We start from the raw sequence: 25,668 nt of genomic DNA, 5'->3' as shown, positions 1-25,668 counted from the left end.
GATTTTATTTTATTGTGAGAATGAACTCTAAATGTGTGGTGACGGTAGGAAAAAATATTAAAGACAGCGAAGATTTTTTTAAAAATTATTTTTGACTCGCGTTCTAGTTACTTAATATGCAAACCACAAAACCTACGATGTAGCCACTTCATTCATCATAATTTGAATTTACGTCGAATTACCTGCATTCGACTGCTACGATTCATTCATCGGTGATACTGGTATTTCTGAAACACTTTCAGTTAACTCCATTTAGTTGATTAACTGCAATCAGTGAAAAACACATCAATATTTGATTATTATTATTATTTTGCTGCAATTTATTTGTGCTATACATTCAATTCGTAATCAGAGTATTTATTATCATGAAAAGTGTAATTGCATCGCACAAAAATGATTTAAATATGAGACGATCTCCTACAAATGATTTTCAACGTTCCTTTTATTCTGATCTAATTTTTCAAGGATTAAATTTCTATAAGCTCTATTTAACATTTCATTTTCCATTACTGTGTATTGGCAGCCTGAATGTATTCCTTTCGATTTTTAATCTCTTCATTCATTATTTTATATTTTCACTGCTTGAATCAGCTTAATAACTTTCTAATTTTCAAAACTATATATTAAAAAACCTGAACGTATACAAATTGCACTGCATCACCAAATCATGTTACTTTTTGTTTCGGTTTAGTTAGTTATGGCAAAGCACGCAGGGGCTAACTGCCTAAGGGAAAGATGCCTTCGTGGGGTACATTCTAAGGGAAATTGACTTGCATCCACATTACGCATGAAGGAAAAATAAGAAATGCAGCCAAGCCCATGGAGCCAGCCCTTACGCTTAGAATCAAATCTTGTTCGAACCACCAGCGTTCAGGGATTTTACCGCTAGTGGGACTTGCGGTTGCAGACTACTTTTTGCAGTTTTTTAACTTGCCCTCCTGTAGAATGTTAGAAGCTAATAATGTTATTATTATGTTTTAATAAATGAGTAGATTCATCTATATCTTATCAGAAACATTAAGAGTTCAGGATTGAAAGAATTGACACAGCTTTCCTTTCCGAACTTAGCGAATTGTAAAATTGAGTTAGGCTATTGTTGTAATTATATCGTAACTTTAGGAAAATGACAAGTAGGCTAATGTTGTTAAAATTGATAAGACATCCTCGATTTTAGTTTTGCAGTACTTATTCACAAGTGAGTAACAAAGCTCAATTAGATTTTTTTTATCTTGCATTAATAATAGAGCAGAGGCAATAACTAGTGAAAACTGTACTTACATTTTGTGTTTAGGACTTTAGGTGTTTAGGACAAGTAATTCGAAATTATTTTACATCACAGAGTTATATCATCAGCACTTCCTTAATTTAATTTTGAAATCAGGAAGTCATCTCCGTCTTAATGACGTCACTCAACTTTCCAATATCATTAAACGAAGCAATAGGCTGTGGTGACTCGATTATGCGATATAGTCTGTTAGTGAAGATTTTCATGACTATTTCGTACCTTTTTACTTCTGTTGACTTTGTGTTGTCAACAAAAGTGTTATCAAAATTATTTACGAAATCGGAACAGAAAATCAGTCGCTAATAATCTATTGGAGCTCTACATAATTTCGTTAAAACTTAACTTCCCGGTTTAACATTTAGCATCAGATCAGATATACGATTTTTAAAAACTTCACCAGCTTTCTAGAACGCTGTAAATCTGTTTTAAAATAATCGTAAGATACTTGAGATGGCACGTAAGCACAGTTGGATGAATCATATTTCCTTCAATCCGAATATTAAATTCTACTCAAATCTCTGGAATGTCTCAGATCTCTCGAAACTTTTGCATCTCTAATTGTTCATGTAAGGATAATAATAAGAATAAAAGATAAAAAAAATATCTATATAATGTTAAATAATTTTAGAGAAAAATTTGAAACCAGCGCTTAGAAAGAACACTAAATTATGTTTTAAAATAGTTTTAAACGTAATTTTAGAAATATAACTACATTTTAAAAACTGACAATAGAATTAAAAAAATGGATCTACGTTTATTAAAAAGGCATAAATAAAATTTACTAAATGAGGTGTGTCTTTAAAATATATGAATTTTGTGATACATTTTCTCAATATAATTTAACAAAATATACTCAAGAAAATGCTCATACATCTTGTTTTCATAGATAATTTTTCTAGAATCTTTTTAAATCGAAGCATATTTGAATGGAGAAAGACTGTTTCAAGAGTTGATGTAGATAAACAAGAAGTGCAAAATTCTCTGTAGTCAAAATTTGATAGACTTTTTTAGGTCAGGATTCAAAAGAAAAGAAAAGTCTGGAATAAAGAAAAGCAGATAAAAATTCGACTTGAATAATTTTCAGATATCACAGAATACGAAGATTCATGAAAACTCACCAGTTTCTGCAGATGAATCACATAGTGGTTTGGCCTATAAAAATTCCCTCTTCAAGGTCATGAAATATTGTTCTTTCAAAATCTTAGCCAAGTCACTAAATTTGATAATCCATCATCAATGGCATGCAGAATTCTTTTGTTTAAAAAAAATTTGTTCAAAATTAAAAATGTATCTGATTAGAGCAACGTGTGCATTTTGCAGCATCGTTTTGCTTTTACTTCTCTATCAGATTTGAAGAATCTCATTTTACTTCATCATGCTTTTGAAGCTGATCATTATCTTCTTTGTTAACGTTTTATATAAAGGGATGACATAAAGGCAAAATATTCATACTGGGATTAATTTTCTGCATCTATACAAATGGAGCTCTTACGACGTTCTTTGATTCTTCTCTTGGCTGTAGCAACAGCTGCTCTGACCATTATTGAGGCTGTGCCTATGCCTCAGCCAACTCAGGCACCGATACTTGAAGTACCACCAGTAGCTGGGATGTAGAAAACATATTAAAATTAATTCTGATGCTTGTAAGGAAAGTAAGTAAGATTTTTGAGCAGTTAAATGAATTTATTTCATTTCAGATTTTTTTAGTTTTTCTTACTTTTGCTGAAATGGAAATTTAGACAAAGAGACATGACTTTTATTTTAATAAGATTTTTTTGAACGAGAGAATTTCAAAACAGGCCAAAAAGCTGCAATAGTTTGAAACGATTGAATCACACTATATCGTCCCATTAGATGTATGGCTGTATAATGTGTTCGCACATTTTCCTTCCGAAGTGCATAAATCTGAGGAAGACTAATTTAAATCATCCTTCTCAACGATATTGCGTTTCACAAGCTGGGAATTATGAATTCTAGATTATATGTATGATAATTTAAGAAATGCGATATAGTTACAGGTTTGAGTACAGAATAAATTTTATAATTTGAATGAACAACACGTATTTATAAGTTCCATGGCAAGTCTGGACACATAGTTTCAACTATAATTAGAGAAATACAAAACATGTTAGAGCTTTGTTTCCCTTTTCAAGTAAACAGGCACTGAAATAAAAAGTTACTCAATGGATATATGGGGCTTTAGAATGAACCTGATGTGTACTTATATATATAGGTGGTCGGGGAGTTGAAGATGAATATCCTAGAGTCAATAAGAAATCTAACGTTTTCCACACCACAGATGTTTAATGAAAATAACAGAAAAGGTACAGATTGAATTAAATACAAGTGCTGTTGCGCCTTCTCGCGCTTGTCAGATATAAACACCGTTCTTTATCACTTTTAGAATTTAAATAGCAGCTTAGCCCCTATTCGCACTAACTGTCGTATATGCAGTCAAGTTACCACCTCCTCGTGGAAACATACAATTCCATATTCACCACCTTCTCGTGGGCTCCATATCGGTCTATCTGTCATCCTCCTCTTTCACCTCGCTCTCGCTGCTGGCGCATAGGTGAGGCCCTCTGGTGGCTGTGTTGCACTTACGGATACCACATGTATGTACTCGAAAGCAACCTTCTAAAGTCATGAGCTTCAAATTCAATACGGAATGTCATTTTGTACTAAACGAATACTGAGATTTTAACTATGAAAAGAACAAGTTTTGTTTGATAAGTATGTTACGCCACCCATTGCTCGTCGGAAGAGCGCGCTCCTGCTATTCGTATAAATAATTTATTTCTACTTTTAAATGAATGAAATTTTCTGTGATTGTGTTTCAGAGATGTGGCAACACGCGATTATATGAATGTTTTTTCTTTGCGTTTCAGAAAAACCGACGACCCCCAAGAGCAACCAAATTTAGAATATACATTGAACATGCACCCGAACATTGCACTTCAAAGACCAAATTTTGAATTTCGAATTTAGTTTTTATTTATTTCGAATTTTGTGTGATTTAGTGAATTTTTATTTAACAATTTCATCGATTTAAATGCAATATATTACCACTTGGCAAAATGTAAGCTATTTAGCTCTCAGATGTAATCTAAAACCTATGCGATTTAAAAGAAATGAATTACTACTTAACGAAATAAAATGTTTTTATTTTCCACATATCAGTTTATTGCCATTTTGTCTAAGATAGTTCATTTTTCTTTCAAACTGAATTTTTCTATTAATGATTAACAAACCAGAGGATTAAAAACAATAAACGCAGTTCCTCGTATTTGTTATTATTATTTACTGGCTGAGCTATTTTTAGACTGATTACTATCATTATTTATTACTTTTTTCTTATAAATAATAAGTATTTAAGAGCTGGCAGCACAAACTGCTAGTCTTTTAAATAGCGATGCCATCAAGACATGCATGTATATGGACATTTGCTTAAGTCAGGATCCTTTTTTAAAATATTAAACATTATTGTTTACTAAATAATGAAAGTTCCAAGAGTATATGTTTCTCTTAGAAAGTCCTCGAGGAAGACGTTTCTCCTCTTAGTCAAATAGCCCTCGAGTTCTTTGCCATAAACAAATAAACAAAACAAAACAAATTTGAACCGATATGTTTCTCACGATCTTATGTTCACACATTCTCATTTATCACATATAATTAAGACTTAGTGATATCTAAAAAGCTATTTTTTGTGCATTTTACCTAACTAGGATAACTTAAAACGGTTTTTCATATGTCTTTTACGTTTTGACCAAACGTCAAACTCATTGCCATATCAGTTAAAGTAAATTAATTAATTAATTTTCACTCACGTTCACTTTAAATTAACAAAGACATAACATTAAATTGCTCTTTTATAAATGCTTATAGGAGAGTTTTTTTAGTGAACATTATAGGATCTAATGAAATTATCACTTATATATTCATATTCGTAGTTAATAACTTCTTAAAATATAAATTGTGTAGGTATTTTAGTAACTCCTTAAATATAAAATTAAAATTTTAACTGTCATGTGTATATTCATATTCGTATTTAATAACGTCTTAAAATATAAATTGCATAGTATTTAGCTTAATTAAATCACCGAAAAACTATGAATGCACATATAAATTAATAATCTTAGCTTTATTTGGCTTAGAAAAAACCGGATAAAATTTCGATAGAATGTTACAAATTAAATATTCAGCAATGCTATTTTAAGTTGTTTGTACACTTCGAGCATTTCCCAAAGCACACCTAACTGTGAAATCAAAAGTTATCTGTCATAGCCAGCAAGCAATTTGGCAGTTTCTTATTATTTTACATGCAAAGTAGTAAAACTGCCAGTTAGATAGAGATTATAGTCCTTTTTAAAGCTTTTTATGTTAATTTGTTTAATTTTTTTCTTTTAGGATTTGGGTGTACATTTCTTTTACTGCGAAAACCATCTACTATATGCTTAATCTTGCCAGCTCTACTGCCTGCTTATTCTACCAGTTTCTACTCTGTGTAATGTCAGAGCATGGTTTCCTACATCAATACAAAATGTTTCAGCTGACGCCAACGATTATGTAAAACTGAGAAAATCAGTTGTAAAATATTTTCTTTATAACGATATTTAAGGAAACATATCTCTTTGGATAAAGTCAATTAACATTTAAAGATTTTTTTTTCAAATTTACAGGAATTTTAAAAATATGGTATAATAAAATATTCTGTGATGTACAAAATTGTATATTTTGTTTTATTATTCTTGATATAATAGCAATTAAGGATTATTTAACTTAACTGACGTAAACTGCTCTGTGACAAGCTGAACAAACATGTAATTAAAAAACGAAGTTCTTTTTTATTTAAACTGAGCTCTCTTTAATATGTTCTAATACTAGTGTTATTCTTTTTAAAGTGTGCAGTGTTTCTTACGAAACACTTTATATATGAGCTTCAGATGTGCCAGCTTATTTTATTCTTGAATAATATACAATTGTCAATTATCTCATGATTCTCAATTTTAAACTTAGAACACATTAGTTACATTAACAAAAGTATGTTCTTTGTGTCTTCAGGAGACAGTCAAGAGACATATCGCCTCATCGTATTCTTCCAGTGAAGTAACATCGGGCAATTCTTACCGGTTTAGCCCAGAATGTTCTCGAACACAAGCCAAAAGCTATATATGTTTGACAGTTTCTTTTCACATTCATCCACTTTGTTACTGCTATATGATAATCTTTAAACACTTTGCTGGATACAACAGATTAAATAAAAACAAATGTTTGTGTATACAATATTCATAACAAAGTCATTAAACATTGAAACAGCTTTTGAAGCAGAAAACTAAATTTATATAAATTGTATCTACCTAAAATAAAGTTACTATAATGTATAATATGATATCAACTGCAACACTCCTGAATTTTTTGAATTAGCGATTTAAATATCTCAAATATATCTTACAGTTTTCTCAAAAACTATAAAGTATAAACAAAAACAATCAGTGGCAGAAGTGTAGTGTGATATTATAATAAGAAAGAAAATTTACTAATGAAACAATAATGTGTCAGGATGGTACAATTTATTACAATAAGAAATTTATACAGCAGTAAGACATTTCGAAAGAGAATAAAAAATGTTGCTAATGGGATGGGATGTTGGCGCACTGAAAATAGTACAGAATACAACAGTCATCTAGGAAATCACATAATGTATTTTACAGTATTTCTAGGTATCCTTGTCCAATTAACGTCCCATTTCAAAACAATTCGAGTCATGCATATTTTCAAATCCACACCAAACACCGAGGGACAGCTTCACCTGATGACAGTCTTCTTTTTGCCATGATGGGTTTTTCAGGTGCGAGTTGTGTCGGGTTAATCACTGCGATCATATTTTTCCTCGTCCGGACACATAAGTTAACCAAGACGTCGGCTGTATATCTAGTGTGCCCTTCATGAAGTTGCATCAGTCATGTTGTCTCTGGCAATCTCTTGACTTCAGCCTTTCATTAGCGTTTCAATGTACGGATGAGCTCGCAATTAAGGCAAAATTTCCCATATATCACCAAATATAAGGTCACTTCACTGTTGTCTCTTGTTTTGCTAGCACATAAGCCAGGTTGTTTACTGGCAACACGTGTATGTACCTGTAAATACCAACCTACTTCATAGGGTCCCTTTTTCGCTAAGACGGTGAACGACATTCATTATTGATGACAGTAACTGCAAAACAATGAGAATAACTGAAAACCGTAATGCATGCTTTCACATTTCCTCTCTTCTCTGTAGAAAGTAACCATCTAAATGTGCTCCTCGTTGGATTCATTATCCATGTTTAGAATGGAAGATTCAGTTCACGACTATCCAATAAATCTTCTCTGACTGTCAATGTAGACTTTCCGATGAGCTATGACGCAGCGTTTCCATTTGCAAATTATTATCCACCCATCCCTATTTTGGAAGTAATTTCGTTTAAAAATATTGCACTTTATGATGTCAGTAGTGATATATTTATCGGATACTAAGATATCTGAATTTCGAGGCCTCTTATCATGTTCTTGTGCATGTACAGTGTCGTTCTATATTAAACTATAGATGTCCGATGCCATCTGCCAGTATTGTCAGGACAGCTTCAAAACACGTTTTACAGTCGTCGATGAACTACTATAAACACGCTGACACGATCAGCGCCACAACCTTCAGGTTATCAGGCTATTACGGTGGAGACAGCTTCACTGCAAAGCACCAGAGTACAGCTCCCGACTCTGCTCGGTCGTTCTTGGACTCCACGTACTCTCGAGACTCTCCACGCTACAACTCGCGATGCATTCGGAGACACACAGAGCACGGTTCGATACTGACTATCTCGCACTCTCGACGAGGCACACTAACTGACTGCGAACTAGTTATATAGCTTTCAGCTTGCGTTCGAGAACATTCTGGGCTAAGCCGGTAAGAATTCGTTCCAGAAGGTTCTCCATCCGTCCAGGCATATCGCCAATTTTGTTGCCAAATAGGGGATTTCTGGCCAAATGTGGCAACCCTGCATTCCTTTTCCATTTTATGGCAACCCTAAAACTGCTTTGCGGGGAAGCCATATTACCGCGCCTATACATTTCTTAACACTGCCCCCTCCCAAGGACTGCCCGTCCCGGGCAGTACAACCCTTGCTCAGAAGCATAATTCGATACAAACAACGATTTCTAAAACAAACAAATAACATAACTAGAGAAGCAAATATTTACACTATATACAAGTTATATAAACAAATTAGGCACATAACAATTTTAAATTATATACATTAAAGTTCAGAATGAATTGCAGTCTCAGTCTATGTAAAATATATCCGGGTCAAATACTTTTCTACTGTAGTTCTCATATGCATTTCTGTTTTCATATCACAGTATGAAGATTCAGTCCTTTGAGACATTTCATCCACAGAAAAATCTGAAACAATTTGTTCACCACTCTGAAGTTTTTTCGCATCATGTGTACAGTTCACCTCGGTGTTTTCAGCAGCTGGTACTTGCACATTTTCCTCCGTTTCCTGTTTTTACAGTCGTCGATGAACTACTATAAACACGTTGACACGATCAGCGGCACAGCCTCCAGGTTATCAGGCTATCACGGTGGAGACAGCTTCACGGCAAAGTACAAGAGTACAGCTCCCGACTCTGCTTGGTAGTTCTCGGACTCCAAGTACTCTCGAGATTCTCCACGAGACAACTCGCGATGCACTCGATGACACACAGAGCACAGCTGCCGACTCTTCGGTTAAGTCGTTCCCGGAGCTCAACAGGCTCTCCCAACGATGCACTAAGCGCGATACACTACGAGACTCTTTCGGTGCACTCGATGACACACTCGGCACTCGCTGCCCGGCTGTCAACTCAATCGACTCCTCAGGGATTGACTCACTAGACGAGACACCACCTCGATACTAACTGTCTCGCACCCTAGGCGATGCACACACACACACTGCGGACCAGCAGGGTTTATATAGCTTTCGGCTTGTTTTTGAGAACATTCTGGGCTAAACCGGTAAGAATTCGTTCCAGAAGGTTCTCCATCCGTCCATGGCATATCGCCAATTTTGTCGCCAAATGTGGCAACCCTACCTTCCCTTGCCATTTTACGGCAAGCCTGAAACTGCATTGCGGGGAAGCTATCTTACCGCGCCTGGAATTTCGTAATATTATTAATAAACTTCAGACCTTTTTGAGATTTTCATTCCCTAAAACCTTATGTGTTAATCTTCAAATTCAGTTCAAAACAGCAAAGTAGTCAAAGTAGTGTTCTATAGAAGCATATTGCTAAAATGACTATTCGTTTCCTTAATGACATCGTTAATATTATAAATCTTTAATAACTAAGAAAGTAACAGAAGAAACTTTAACCAAAAACAATAGCAGTTATGTAGCTAAAAATAATTTTGTATAGGAAAATGGAAAAAACAATATCTATTCAATTGGCGTTGCAGCTACGTTTTGAGAGACAGAAAATAGCCATTGATAATAAAAAATTGGAAAAAATAAGAGGCTTTAATTTTTTTTTCTTTCTCATTCAACAAAATTTCGCCATTAATATTCGGTAATCCAGAGCGAACTTCATTTTCAGTGTCTGAAATTTACATTTCTTTTGTTAGAATTCATGATTTATTTACACGAAATGATTGATTTCGTGTTGTATATTTCATGAAGTCCCCAAAAAAGCAATTTAAATCATTTTTTTATATAAACTAAATGTAAATTTATTTTTGAAAATATATTAAGTAAATAATATTTTTTTTGATGTAAGCAGTCCATGAAAGATCCTTTAAAAATGTCTTTTTAATAATCACTGAGATCATTATCATTGTCAATATAACATGAATCATCAATAGTGTCATTAATATTAAACAAAACAATGCCAGGAATTATTATTTTTATGTCATGCGTCTACCTCAACATGATTAATATATCTGTGGTTTGTTTCAAAGATTGTAATATTCTACACACGTGCTTAGTTGAGATTAAGAGATTTCAAACAAGGCCGCCCAACCGGGATAATGGTTATTCAAACTGGGGGGGGGAAGGCGGAATTCAGCGGTATCGTACTGTCACCTATATGGTGCTCAGGCTGTTGCCAACGACGGGTGCAATCTTGCACTCTTTGCCACGACGAATTTCGCAGGCTTGTTCTGATGTTCAAAAAAGGGAGATAAGTCACATTAACAACAGAGTTTGAAGAAGTATTGGAAATGTAAATAAGCCTATTTATTTCTGATATACATCTATATATATAGATAGATGATAAAAATATGTAAATCAAAATATTAACCTTAATTTAACAGTAACTCTTCTTTTTATTTCGGTTATTTCGCATTTTACATTCTAATTACTTACATTAAACATTTTAAACTGTGTCCTTTCAAATTTAATTCTCCTCACGATTCTTACATGATACTAATGGCACAGATAATTATATAAAGCTTCAGCCAATAACAATTTTAAATTTTGGTCGTGATAATTTTAATAAATAGGGATAAAACTGACCTAAAACTAAATCACAGACACATCGCATTATAACTCTTACTTCTCTGAATTGCAACTGGCGCTGTCCGTTTCTGCCACTTCTTTCTTAAGATATTCCCGAAAGAGTAATCTTTCAAGAGACAACATACTTTTTGACTGAATTTAAATGAATCTTTATCAAAAATGTTTTATTAAGAATAAAGAGTGATTAAGTTGCCACGACTTCACTTAGCTCGTTATTAATTGGCTTTCATCTTCATGCATCTCTATCATTATTAAGAAAATCTGATGTGTATTCCACATGACTTCCTTGTACGGAATATTAAATTATACGCATTTTTTCTTGCATTTCATTTAAGCTTATTAGATTGAATTAAATCTACTTCGTCCGTAGCGCATAAACCACAATAGAATAAATGCACTCTTTAAAATTCATTGTATTTGTTTACCATAGCGACACTCTGGCGCTAGGTTCACTTAACAGCGTTATATTTCATTAACAGCGTATATAATAACTCAGAATGCACAACATTTATATCATTTGAAGAATTATCTAATCGTTGCCACATGTTCTATTCAAATACTATAATAAATCTAGAACGATGTATAAATGAAATTAAGCAAACAAAACAGAAAAGGTGTTTTTCACAGACGATTTTGTATTTCTCATTCGATTAATTCAGTTCTCACTTCGCGACAAGGCAAAAATACATAAAAACTCAAAATGATTATATTAAAAATTACGAAGAAAATCTTAAACACTTATTCCTTCATTCCAGACAGGATTAAGCATGATTTAATTTGCAATAATAAATGAAGGCGTTATCTTTGTTGTTTCGAAGCTTAGTCTCTATAGATTGGCAACAAATATACTATCCTGCTGTTGCAAATGTAGACAAGCATGTCCTCCATGTTATTTAAAAATTAGACTTAACCGCGCTTAAACAGCTTTTAAATTGTTGATAATTCTAGAAATATTGCTTGCAGATTTCCTAAAGACATAAAAACCTGAACCGGAAGATACGAACAACATAATTCAATCATTTTTAAAGGAAAAAATGCACAATTTACAAACATATAAGCGTAAAGAAACTGAGAATTTTGCTTGCAATCAGCCACACCAAACGTTTATAATATACTTATAAACGTTTGGTGTGGCCGATTGCAAGCAAAATACGAGGTGCACATCTACATGTTATGGCAGTCCTATAGTATACAAAATTTCAACGTTCTGAGGCTACTCGTTTGTGAGTTATGCGAGATACATACGTACGTACGTACAGACACCACGAAAAATTCTCCTCAGAATTCATTTTAAAGCAGTTTTATAATTGTTTTGGAGAAAAAGAATCTTTTATTCTGTTCTTACGTACAGATCTCACTCAAAAACATCGTTGAATTGCATTCGATAGCGGTAATCCCTAATTCAAATCACAGGTCCCCTACGGAACTAAAATATGAGCTTTAATTTTAATTGCAACTGCTGGATTTTTCATTGGAATACCTGCATAATGTTTTTCAGCTTCTCTTAGAACCCTCGTTTGTGTAACAAATATGATGCACAATATCTAGGAATAAATAATTAATGATGATAATAATAAAGAAGGTGCTGTATTATTATAACGTCTGACTAAATTGTACTTTTGGAAGATAGACATATAATTAAATTATTATTTTTCACCTGATTGGCCGGATACATTTCCAGTTCCGTACATGAGTATATTTGATATATGACTGTTACAAATATCACATATACAAATATATGTATATTACATGGTATATCACCCAAAATGGCTCTGTTAAAGTAAATACGTTTTTACAGTGAACGATATTTAATGTGAATCAATGCAAATTCGTCTTTCGAGACAAACAGCCTTTGTCTTTAAACATCTAAAAGTAATATGACACCTGTTTCGAAATTCTCAGAGAAACCAACTCTCAAAGTCATAAAAAAATACCACATACACACAGTAAATGGCATAAGGTTTTAAGAAAAGCAAATCGATTTTACATTTAATAGAATTTCATACAGCAGAGAAACATGTATTACTTTCTGTACCTATATGTGTAGTCATAACTTTACCTTCCAAGCCATCAAAACTGCTCTGGCAGTTTCGTATCGTATTGCAAATGTAGTTATTTTGTATGCAAATAAGAGATATTACTTAGTAATTGTTGCTTCGTGTAATGTTTTCTTATATTAATTTATTTTTTATTTTTGCTTTTAAGATTTAGGACGCACCTGCTTCTGCTACTTTCAAAAACTGACTCCGGAACTTACTTTTTCTACATTAACAAAAGGAACTCTGCTTAAGTGAACAAATTACTGAGATTATTGTTTAAGCGTTGTTTACTAATTTTTTAAAATTTTATCTGTTTTTAAAATTACATAGCAATCAAGTTTTCCATCTGCTGTTACGAATTTTGTATCTAAGTAAATAATTTTAATGAAAACATGTGCGAAATTGTTGTATTTTGTTTGTATAATGTAACACGAAAATCTACAGAAGCGAAGCTTGCCCGATAAGTAAGAATATAGGGGAAAGTTGATCTTAACGTTGAGTAAAGGCTATCTTGTCATTTTGGCGATATCCCCAAACTAGCGATTTTGGTAACTTATAAGGCATTTCTCCCGCCTTCTTGGCAGGCTTTCGTGGTGTGGTGGTATGCACGCCGGGCGCGTATTCCAGAGCTCCGCAGTTCGATTCCCGGCGAAGGCGTTGCTAATTTTTCATGACTCCTGCTTCCAATTAACCTAATGTCTCTACAGTGGCGCCCGAACTAAAAGGGTGGCGGAAGATGATTCTCCACATCCGGGATTTGGCGATTGGGCCCCCTAAAACCCCAGTCACCCTTTAAAAGCGGAAGTATATAAGGTACTTCTCCCGCCTATTTATCATGCCTTCAAGGTGTGGTGGCCTGCACGCTGGGCGCGTATTCCAGACCTCCGTGGTTCGATTCCCGGTGAAGGTGTTGCATACTTTTCATCTTTCCTGTTTAAAAAAAAAAAAAAAAAAAAAAAAAAAAAAAAAAAAAAACACCTAATGTCTCTACAAGCTAAAGTTTGGGAACAGTTTTGGCGCCAGATTTGGCGAGATATCTTAAAAGACGCCAAACATGGCGACCATTTGGCGAAATTTTAATTCGATCACTGTATTACTGTAATGTGTATTGTAATTGAATTACTGTAATCGATGGTATTTATAATTAGCTATAACCGTATCCGGCGCTCATATGCTTTCCAGTGAAAACTACACAAGATCGGAGAGAACAGATGGTCTCAGCTGTGAGTTCAGAGCTGAATTCAGAGTATTGAAATATCCTTCTTAGTTTCGCTCATTAGATGCGCTTTGCATTGCGTTGTATTTAACGTTCTTAGTAGTTTGAAGTGTTAACTACTGATTGAACTCTGTGATACTGTAAAGAACTGGATAAGTATTTTGTGGAAAGTTGCAGAACTACGGAGTGTTCCTTTTGGCAGAATAAATTTTATCAAGCTATCATCGGTTCTGTGAGAATTCAATCTTATTAGGAACGCGAACGCACGCAAAAACCTGCATAAGATTTGTGTTAAATTTACTGTTCTTTAAACCAGGCAGAATATGATTATTTAAGAAGTAAAAACTTGTGTATGTCAATTAAACCGAAAATGAGGTTAGGAAAAATTTGATCTTTTACTGTTTTCTACTTTCGAAGTTTCTCAGTGAATGTCTATTTTAATCTTCTTACCAAGAAATCTGTCATATGGGACTGCCCACGAAACTTGTTACTTACGAGCTCTAAGTATGAGCTTCATATTTACTAGTATTGAATTTTAGAAAATGTCACTATTCACATTATTGATATTAAATTTGCAGCACGTCTGCTTCGTAGGCAAAGGTAATTGATATGAAAATCCATACTACCGTACTTAGAAACAGACGAAACATAGAGTGATGCAATCCGTTTGCAGTAATAATATAAATACATAGGTTTTCCTTTATATGGTAAAAGTTAAATAGTCCAAAACCCTGACAGATAAAGGGAGTCATCGCTATATCTGAACGTAACTGCAGAGGCTTGGAAATGTTTAATATAAACCTTTCATTTAAATTTCATTAAATTTTCATTTTTCATTTTAATTTCATTTTAATGTGAAATGTGAATGAATATAAATGCAAGTTCTTGGGCTAACAAAACAACCACAACTCGTGATGTAACTACGAGTAAAATAACCATCAAATCTCCAATTTTAAACGTAGAGTAGACATCAAAGACTACAATATTAATTTTCAATCTAAGCTGGATCAGAACTTCTAACCGGAGTATTAAATTCAAATGTCGGCAGCAATAACGCAAAACCGAATAATTACAAGCTTATCAGATCTGCAAAAAACTAACGTCACGTGCCGAGAAAGGCAGAAACATGTGCTGTCTTACAATCCAAAACCATCAGCTTAAATATTATGTAACTAATTACCATTCTGGTGAGGAAACTGAAAGGAGACGTCATAGTAAAGATTCAATTCCTGAAACTGTAGTAACTATGGTTAATTTTAGTAATAGTAATCGCAAAAAATATATCGTTTACATAAATAGTACTACATAAATTTAGGCTTGTATCGTTTCACTATCGCCACATATATTTGAAATATCTTATCAAATACTATAAAGAAAGTGTAACAAAGAAATTATCATTGGTGAAATTATTTATGCAATTTTTTCCAATGAAAATTCTCATTTTTGATACAATGCTCCGAAGTAAAAGCAGTTTTTATTTTAGAAAGTGATTAATCTCTTTAATGAAGGTAGTAAGTTCATTAGCTGTTTTGCCAAATATGCATAAACGTATTTGTTATAATAGGCATTTTGTGCAAAAAAATTAAGACGAAAATAAGAGTAAGATAATAATTAAGGATTTTGAGCTGTGTTAATCTGTTTTGCTAGTTATACCAATTACTAAATATTAAAAAGCCGATTTATCTATCCTTGTCTTCCTTAGTGTTTCATATAAAACAATGAAAAGAAAACATAACAGCTTAGTATTCTAACACCCACTGAATTTTACTTCAAAATACTCAGTGACTGAAAAAACAGATTCTGTTACCAGAAAGTAGTTTTTTTTTATGGTAGAAGTGCTATGCGCAAATTTCAGAATAGTTCAAAGATGACCTAAGATGAAAAGATTTTTTTAAATGATAAAAGTATTTATTAATGCCTTCAAGATAATCTTTTGACTTTAACAAGCGAATAATAATGTTGTCCTAAAGATACTTATGGAATATTGAACGAATAATCTGTACAACAAAAGTAGCATAAAAACTTCTTTGGAAGGAAATGCAGAATTTGAAATAAAAAATATCTATTATAACGTAAGAACCCAAAAGCCCGATTTAATTTCCTTCCGCAGTTCTCAGACCCAAAGCTGAGAATAATAGCGCCTGTAAAACAGTTATAGATAAAACAAAACAAAACAAAACAAATCAACTTACAAAGTTCAGTTTGAATGAACAGACCAGTTTTTTTTCTCACGGCTAAGTTTAGTCAAGTGAATGAGTAGTTTTCATGATAAAAAGGGAAAAAAAGTAGTAAAAAGATTTCTTTCATATTTTTTGAAGGATGTTTTTATACAGTTTTTTAATTTGAGAATCGTGTTAGAAGTACACTATGGGACTTGAATGGATTATATGGATTGCTGCTAGAAAACCAGGTTTGAGTGTCCATTAAAACTCCCAAATCTAATATTGTTCAGAATTCATTCTCCGTTCTGTAAAATGTATTTGAATGGAACATTTTTTGAGATACATCAGACTGATATTGAAAACGATATGGATATAGTAATCAAAATAAGAAACTTAGTATTAACCGCGAGTTTAAAACAAAAGCCACCAGTTTTTTTTTTAATTTACCGCTTTCAATTAGAGATCTAAAAGAATAAAAGACAAAGGATTATGAAATTAGACAAAAAATATTATACCGATCTAAATTTTCTCGTTTTTTTTCCAAATTTTAAACTTTAGATCGGCGTGTTTCGTTTCCAATTAAAAAATATCTCCTTAAACATACAAATTATACTTACATTAATCTTCTTCTCAAGTAATGAATTTGCTTGAAAACACAAACAATTGATACAAAATATGAAATAAAGTATTTTAATTAAATCCATGGGTTGTGCCTTAAGAAACGAAGAGTGATTAAAAATATCTTATATTTCATAAAATACCAGTGTTCTACAGGGAAATATATGTTCTAAAGTGAAAAACAAAAACACTTAGTTAAGATAATGAAATGAAAGCTGTTCTGTGTCAAATAGAAACCTTTTCCGATTGCACAACGGTAATTTATATTATAATGGGGCAAAAAATGCAAACTTCATTTGGCGTACATTTTAAACCACGAGTTTTAATGGCCATCAAGTATACATTCATGAAAAATATTCTGCTCATGAAGAAGAGAAATCTACGTCTGATTGCTTTCGAAATAGATAAATGTTTTCCTAAATCTGTCTTAATTTTCAGAAGCAGTAGTGAAGGTTTATATATCCAAACTCTTTTTCCCCCAAATGCAGAAGTGCAAAACATCTGCGATTTTTGCACTTCTGGCAGCTGAAGAATGTTGTATATATGAACTTCAAAACTACTCCCGCAAGTTTATGAATAATATACTGATTACTATTGCTTCCGCTTCTCAGTAATCATTATTCAGAGTGTTATTTTAACTCAAAATTGAAACTATTTACTCAAACGAAACTGGTAATCCAAAACTCATCCGAGAGTGAAAAATAAAATTAGCGTAAAACTTAACAACCCCAGCATAAAAACCAAATTATGAAAATAAAAGAATGCCAAAACATTTATTACAGTTATCCTGTTTAAAAAAATGTTTTATTCTTAAGTAAAAATAGATATTGATGCTTTCTTTTATTCTGTGTGTGAAAGTAAATTCTTTCATTGCCTGGAAAATTATGATCTTAGATTTAAATCTGAAGTTCTTAAAATAACGTATTCACACAGGAAATTAAAATTTTAATTTTAATGAAATTAGTGGTACAGCCTTTTATTATTGTAGTGATAATTAATATTAATCTTTATGAAAGAAAATTGAATTCTCATGTCATGTTCCGCATCAGGCCTGTTGAGGTATTTAATTTTTATCGATGATCTGAGAATTCTGTTTCATAAATCTGCAAATGGCAAAAGTGCCACCATTAATTTTCGACAAGTTAGAATTTTCATTTTTAAATTGCACTAGAATACCGCTAATAATAGCATTAATTAAATTTTTGCAATGATGAATCAGATGACATTTAAATATATGTTTCGTATTCTTCTGCTGACATGGTCGGAGGTCGCGCATTTATAATAAATGTGCTATTGGAGGTGTTAAAGCAACGAGAATCACACGTAATTTCATCAATTCGCAGAACCAGTTTTGAAGATTCTGTGTTTAAACCTTCAGAATGGACTAGTTTTGCAAATTTACGAATATTACGCTCATTTTTGTTACCTTAGCAACTCTAATAATCACTATTTCCCGTATTATCTTAACTCAAGTAAATGGGGTTTTAATCCCAAATTCATTTTGATATTTTTAAGGTATTTTCTCTCTTCTTTCAGAATGCCTCTATGGTGTGATTGAAAGCATACTCGACGAATATTTGAGAGTTCTAGGTTTGAATCCTGACGAAAGCAAATGATCATTCTTCATCGTATATTGCTCAAATTGTTAAGCAATTATGGATTGAATAAGCTCGAAAGATAAATTATGAATATGTTTTGCTAACTGTAATTCTCCATGAATTGGTTTAAGGGACAAAATACATCCGCCTGTTTCGAACACATTTTCGTTGTATTTATCTCTGAAGAAAATCATGCGAATCCTTATTTTTGAGAAGAAGTTAAAAGTTCTTTACTTTTCAACCAATCGATTATCAGCGTCGAAACTCCGTCTTTATTGTCAAGTTATGGAGTGGTAACCTTAGTAATCCGCAGAGGTTGTCTACTTTACTTTATGTAACAAAGGGCAAAATTTGCACAAATTACTATTATGCGTAATTGTAGTTTTTAATCACGAAGCTACGTAGAAGATAAATTAATACCTTTACGTTCCACGCGTATTTTGAAGAAATAATAAAGTTTCCCGGACCTGGGAAATATGTGAAAGCAACTGTGCCTAGTCTCTGTAAAGTCTCTTTTTGAGAAATTAGGCAGAATTGCAACTCAAGACTGTCAGCAAATGCATTAGCAATAACCTTTCTTAGGCGTATGTTGCCTATATAAAATGGACTAAATGCAGAGCATATTTTTGTAATACTATTGCGCATATACTAAACGAAAGTTTTGTTAAAAGACATATTGGCAATAATTGCATTCTATTATTTTTGGTGACAAAGACAGAAAAGTGGCTTGATATTTGACAGGTCATTTTAAGCTGATGTAAGGTTCTTGGGTCCCATGCATAAAATTTCTTCAATCAGTTTTTATTTTTTATTTAACCAGTAGTGTTACTTACAATGCATAATGTGGTTCAACGCTTTCGAAGTTGAATGGTAGAGTTTGATGCTAGAACACATTTCAACGGCATCCTGAATTTGTTCCATAATAAAATACTTTGACATATTAATATTATAGATGGTAGTCTTAAAGGTTATGATCATAGTCATAAGCTCTTGATACTGATGCTTTGACACTGGAATGGTAACTGGAGGAATATCATACGAAAAGTTAGACAAAATGAAATCCACTGGATTGTGGTCATTATTCACTGTAAAGCAAGAAACACGAGAAATATTTTTGATAACTGAAATGTCCAAAACATTCGGGTGAAGAATATCAGTAAAAGGGCTCTGGGGCCTAGAACAGATTCCTTAGGCCCAGAGAGCAAAGTCCTTGTGGATGTTTTCATTGACATTTTCAACTTTAAAATTTTAGACCGGCGATTTGGAATTAAGGTGTGCAAAAACTCGTAGGAAAGTTACACCTAAAGAAAACGAAAAGATCATTACTTTCAAGTTTGTTTGAAATGAGGTAGTAGGCTAATAGCTTAAATAAAGAACTTTCGATGAAGATAGCTATTGATTCACAGGATAACACCTGGCAACAAGAACGATGAGTTCATGATGGAATATTTCCCATGCGTATTATGAGTCACGCCTAGTTTGAAACATTTATAGATCATAATCATAGGTTTAAGTCATTCTCTCAGGTGAGTGTCGTCAATCAATAGAATTCTTTATTGACAGCAAAGAAAGGCAATGATTTACTCAACTTTCATTAGTTTTAATCTCAACATTGACGCGCGCGCGTAATGGTTACGAAGATGTTTTCTGTCATAGTTTCACTCTAAAAGAGAATCCCTGCGGACACATTTTAACTCCTGAAATGCAATTCTTGAATCACATAATTACGCTTCTTAAGTGTACGTTTCGTCGCTTTCAAGTTAATGTTTAATTTATCATAATTTAATTTTGTTTTTCTTTCTCTTTACTATCTGATGCGCATATCTCAAATGCATTACCACTGACATAGCTCTGGTATAAAGAATTTCAAATATATTTTTTTAGTTTAAAATTAAGAATAGAAGTTAAATTGATATGAAAAATGTTTCGTTTAAGTATTAGTATTTTTCGGTAATTATTTTATTGCAGTATTACAATATGCGTACTATCCGAGAAATGAAATAAACGTGAAAGTATCTTTTATGATACAGAAGATAAAAGAGAAGAAAGGTGATTGAGCTTTTCAAAATTTCAAGTTAGATCGCCATTCAGTTTGTAGTAAAATGCCACGCATTTCGAAAGTGCTTAAAACTAAATTCGGTTTTTCAAGGAATAAAATATGAATGTGAAAATGCAAACAAAATTTTATAAAAATAACTTCTGTCTAAGATTGCATTTTCCCTAATGTAAATGTTAGAGTAGACACCTATAGAGAATATTGTAATATGCAGTCAATAGAATATTATGAATTAGTATATTCTTAAATATTATTTAATTTGCTAAAATTGGTATTGTTAAGAAGAACGAAATAATTATCCTCTTATGAGTTTTTATTACTGACATAATTTAATAAGATTTTAATATTTTTGATTTAGTTTATTTGATGGAAAATGTTCTGTCATTTACAAAATGGCTGTCAAGTTTTTCAGTGTTTTAATAAAAGAAAGGCTACTACTGAGAATAATTTTTTAAGTAATCTTCTTTTTATATTCAGAACTACTAACGAAGATCAAATAATATTTTAAAAATCAAAACTTCCGTAATTTCACAGAAGTTAATTAAGATGGTAACTTTATGATTATTATGTTATAATTTACACAATTCATAACAGATAATCGTCTTTTTTAATTTTAGAAAAGTTTGTTCCTATGTAAATGCATCGAAACTTTGGTTGCCAGAATAATACACAAAATTATAGAAAGCTCTATTGTTTCATTTTTAGAGAAAAAACGATAATCTACAATAATGTACCTGTTTTATATACAGAAGAAAAGCCACAGAGATTCTTTAATCAGTTAGATGTGACCGTATACTATGTGAATTTGTGAAAACTGTACAGTTATAGTCTGCTTTGATTGTATATATGTTAAAAATAATCTATAGAAATTTGAGTGGTTTATATAAATTAACATAAACTACATTATTTATATTATTCATTTTAAAGAAAAGCCAAATACAAAATCTTATCCTTCAAAGTAGGGAAATACCAAAATATTAATCATTAATGAAACTGATACGTTAAAAAAATGTAATCTTCATGATTGCTTTACAGTAAGATGAAATCATATACGGAATATGCGCCATTAACGACTTAATGAACTGCATGCGTAAAATATGTAAATTATATCTTCATTATATTTTACAGTAAGATGAAAACATACGCAGAATATGCGAAATTAAGGACATGGAATTTACATGCTTTATATGTCTTGTCATTGTTACATTGCTGACTGATCATCTGGTGTTTTTATGTATCATTTTTTTATATTTGAATAATGTTATAAATATTTTTGCAATTAAATTTTACAGTAGGATAAAAACATATACGAATATGCGTCATTAAAGAACACGAGATTTACATATGTTACATAATTTATTGCATCGTCATTGTTACATTGCTAATAGATCATCTGGTGTTTTTGTATATCACTCCTGGACATTCTATCAACGTTACAAGCATTTCTGTAATTCAGGCTATAGGCAGAAAATTCTTTAATGTAAATCAGTTGATAGCTATTGTCTTTAAAAGGAATGCTATGGTACATGACTTTTTAAAAATATTTATCTCGAATTCTTGCTACACATCGGATAAACTACTGAAGCTTCACGCAGACAATCCATTCGCGTACGGTCGTACGGAGCTGCATACGAAAAATATCAGTGATGAACTGGCAGACTCTACAATAAATAACATATCTTTATTATTTAAACATAGTTGTATGCTGGCATACAGCACATGCTTTGTACCTTAAAAATGAAGAAACATAAGAGAGTAAATACGAAATGTATGAAATTTGGATATGGGAAATTAATCAAAATTTTAAAGAAGGGCAGCGTTTTGTGCTATCACTAATCAGCGGGAATCGAGGAAGGATTAATTACTCAATAGAAGGTAGGAATGCTAAATCAGACAATAAAGTTATGAAGGAGGAGAAAAAATACTATAAAGGTGTGGAGATAGCTTGCAGTTTGTTGGCATGAGAGACCCAATTGCGTAGTAAAACAGCAGGATTAAGATTAAAAGTTTAGTATCAATATAGATCACAGACTTTCTGATGAATGTATCTTTTAATAAGTTCTTCTGATAATATACAATGCACTTGAAAACTTCTGTAAGATTACAAACAAAAACCCACTTTAGAGAATATATTGCTTATTATAAGCAAAAATAAGACTTTCATCGAGACTTTCATCATATTACACATTAATTTTGATTAATTTGCTAATGTATTAAAATTTGAAATTTTCAACTTTTTCGTTATGTTGTATTTTATTAAAGTTTAAGGACGCATAAGTATTTTTAGAAATAACTGTATCTTAATTTCTTGTTTTGAATTCTTCATGAGTGAAATTAAATTTTACATTTGGGATTGTTGGTCTAGTTGCAAAGTGCTTAGCGATAGTTAAAAATAAATCTTAGCACTATTTTAAAATAACAGGTTTTGAGACTTTCAAGAGTTTTGCTAACCTGATGAGCGTCCAAGGCGGCACCGCAAACAGATGGCGCCACTAGCTTATTTTCTGTCCAGGCTTTCTTATCTTATCTGATCATTATATCATATCTCGTTCATTTGCCCTTCCGCAGCTGAGGATGGTGGTTCGGTAAAACCATCGAAACTAGTCCTGTGAAAATTTGAAAATATAACGCTGATTTTTGTTGCTTGACTTTTGAATTAGTATATATTTTATTGATACTAGAAAAAACACGTTCTGTTTCTTTATTTGTTCCTAGAAGGGAGAGCGCGGGTTCTACAATTTTCAAAATATTTTCATAGGGAATATTATTCTGTTTAAAATGAAGGAATAACTTCGTCCATTTTTTGTGTGTCTCCACATTTGCAGACAACCAACATTTAATTTTTTCTTCAGTAATGTATCTTTTTACCAATGACACCTCATCAAAAAGATCATTTTCGCAAATACTATTTTTCGGAAAATGGTTACTAATATATTAAAAAGATTTTTCCACATATTCCCATAAAATCTTCTTTTTTAATGTCACCCAATGAAAATTTTTAATATCCTCGAATTGAACTGTCCGTTCTTCAAAATATTCCAAGCAGTTATTATAAAAATGTCTGACTTCTTTCAGAAAATCAGGTCGTTTAATGGCACCTTGTTCTTCCAACCTAGTGATGTCCTTTCGAATAACTAAAGGAACATAATCGTTATCAATTCTTTCTCGCAATTTTGTTTTTAAATTATTAATTTCATTTGACACTTTCGTAATTGAAAATTTGTCCCCTTCAATAATTTTCACAGCATTGTGAAATAATATAGCTTGGTTGTGAATGAAGTGAAGCCAAATTTGTGATGTGTCATTTTCAAAAAAGAGCTGCAATATTCTTGGACATTTATCATGTGATAAAAAAGTATGATTTTAATGGTTCGTATATGTTTAAAATATTTTCTACGGCTGGTAAAAGAGCTAGCCATCGTGTTTTACTGTAACCAATAATTCTTTTATATTCGATTTCTGCGCTTTCGCAAAAATCCTTCAAACTTTCAACACGCACAGTATATATATAAAAAAATACGAAACAATTTTTGCAATAACATATATCTGCGCTGCACAATCTACTGGAATAATTTTTTGCTTCAAACGTTCGTTAAGTGTCGTAAAAACGTTATTCTCTCTAGCTTTTCCACCAAAATTTGCGTTAGTGTTATCCTCATAATAGGCAATGCTTTTATTCTTCAAATTACTCAATTTAAAATAGTACTTATTGAATCAAAAATTATTTATGAAGTTTCACCCGGCAATGAAACAAAATCTAATATTATAATTTTAATTCCTGTTTCTGGATCAAAAAGTCTAACAATTGTGGGAAATAATTTTAAATCTTTGTGTTTAGAACCATCATAATATGCGGATATAAATGTGCATTTATCTAATTCTTTCTGCAATTGTGAAAACGAATATAGTGAAAAAATATTACAAATAAATGCTTCGACTTTTGTCCTTGCACATGAAAATTTTTTGTCGCACAATGTTTTGATCATTTCCGACGTACAATCAATTGATCTGAAACTTTGATTGTGGTTTATGGTGTGGAAAGTAAATAGCCCTTCAGCTGATGCTAGCTGTTCCTCCGTTAACAATACATATTCCTTGACGAGGCGTAACAAAAATGACAGAACCACCAAGTAAATCTAACTCGTTAAATCGCCTAATTTAGTTTACTCTGCATCCATCTTATGTGATTTTTTATTTATGTATTTTTATTTCTTTATATTTACTATAATAAATAATAAATAATAGGTAATATCCTTTTACAGTAGATTTAAAATAAGAAATGCAGATGTTTTCTAAAAAGCGGGACATTTTTAAAAATCGTCAGGACGCGGGACAATTCTCCAAAAGGCGGGACTATCCCGCCAAAATCGGGACGTGTGGTCACTTTAACCTATATGCCAAATTTTGTAGCCCTGGGTCTATTAGCTTACGCGCAGCACGAAGGAAAGACTCTTCCTTTTATTATATGTAGAGATTTGTGGCTGATAACGCTGAGTTATTTAGAAATGCTCATAGCAGGAAGTAAATGAAAAAAAACTTTCAAATGATTGTGGAAAATAAAAATAAAACAGAATATGCTCTTATATATTCAGTTTACTTCATGAATATTTTGATTTGCGATTTAAAAAAAATTATAAATAAAGCGGATATAATTCAGCACAAAAGAAAGACGCGTAGCTAGATTATTATGTAAATCGTATAAGTTATACTTACCACAAAGAGTATTTCATTAAATATCATATAAGAATAATTATTGGATTGCAAAATATTTTTTTTTGTTAAAAAAATTTAAATATTTTCTTATGCAGCGTGCCAGGATTAAATTTGAAACAAAATACATCAATCCTTAAGGTTTCAAATACATAAATATCAGAAACTATTATAGTTTCGCCAGGACTAAAATTATGTATTATAATACCCATCTTGTTATTATTTCAGATTTTATGTATTCCTTCCTTCAGAACAAAAAACAGCAGTAACGAAAATAATAGTAGTGATAACAATTGTTTTCGGTTTTAAATTTTTTCTGTGAATAATTTTGATAAACAACATTCTTTAAATTAGTTGTACATTTCATTGTTAAAATTTATGAAGTGGAAACACATTTTATTAACATGATTTAAGGATTACATTCATAATTCTTCATGATACTCATGATTATCTGGTA

General features: G+C 32.0%; 1 protein-coding gene across 1 annotated transcript in view; it reads right to left on the bottom strand.

Moving 5' to 3' along the window:
- The window catches only part of LOC118191832 (adipokinetic hormone/corazonin-related peptide receptor variant I-like), a 572,901-nt gene that overhangs the window by 47,874 nt on the left and 499,359 nt on the right, over nucleotides 1-25,668 (bottom strand). The gene's annotated exons all lie outside the window — the stretch shown is intronic.

Source organism: Stegodyphus dumicola, chromosome 2 (genome assembly GCF_044657685.1).
Source record: "Stegodyphus dumicola isolate Sdum_Otavi_A_Nest chromosome 2, ASM4465768v1".
In the NCBI taxonomy this organism is placed as follows: domain Eukaryota; kingdom Metazoa; phylum Arthropoda; class Arachnida; order Araneae; family Eresidae; genus Stegodyphus; species Stegodyphus dumicola.
The sequence above is the reverse complement of the archived record's forward strand: the minus strand, read 5'-3'. Positions and strand labels throughout refer to the sequence as shown.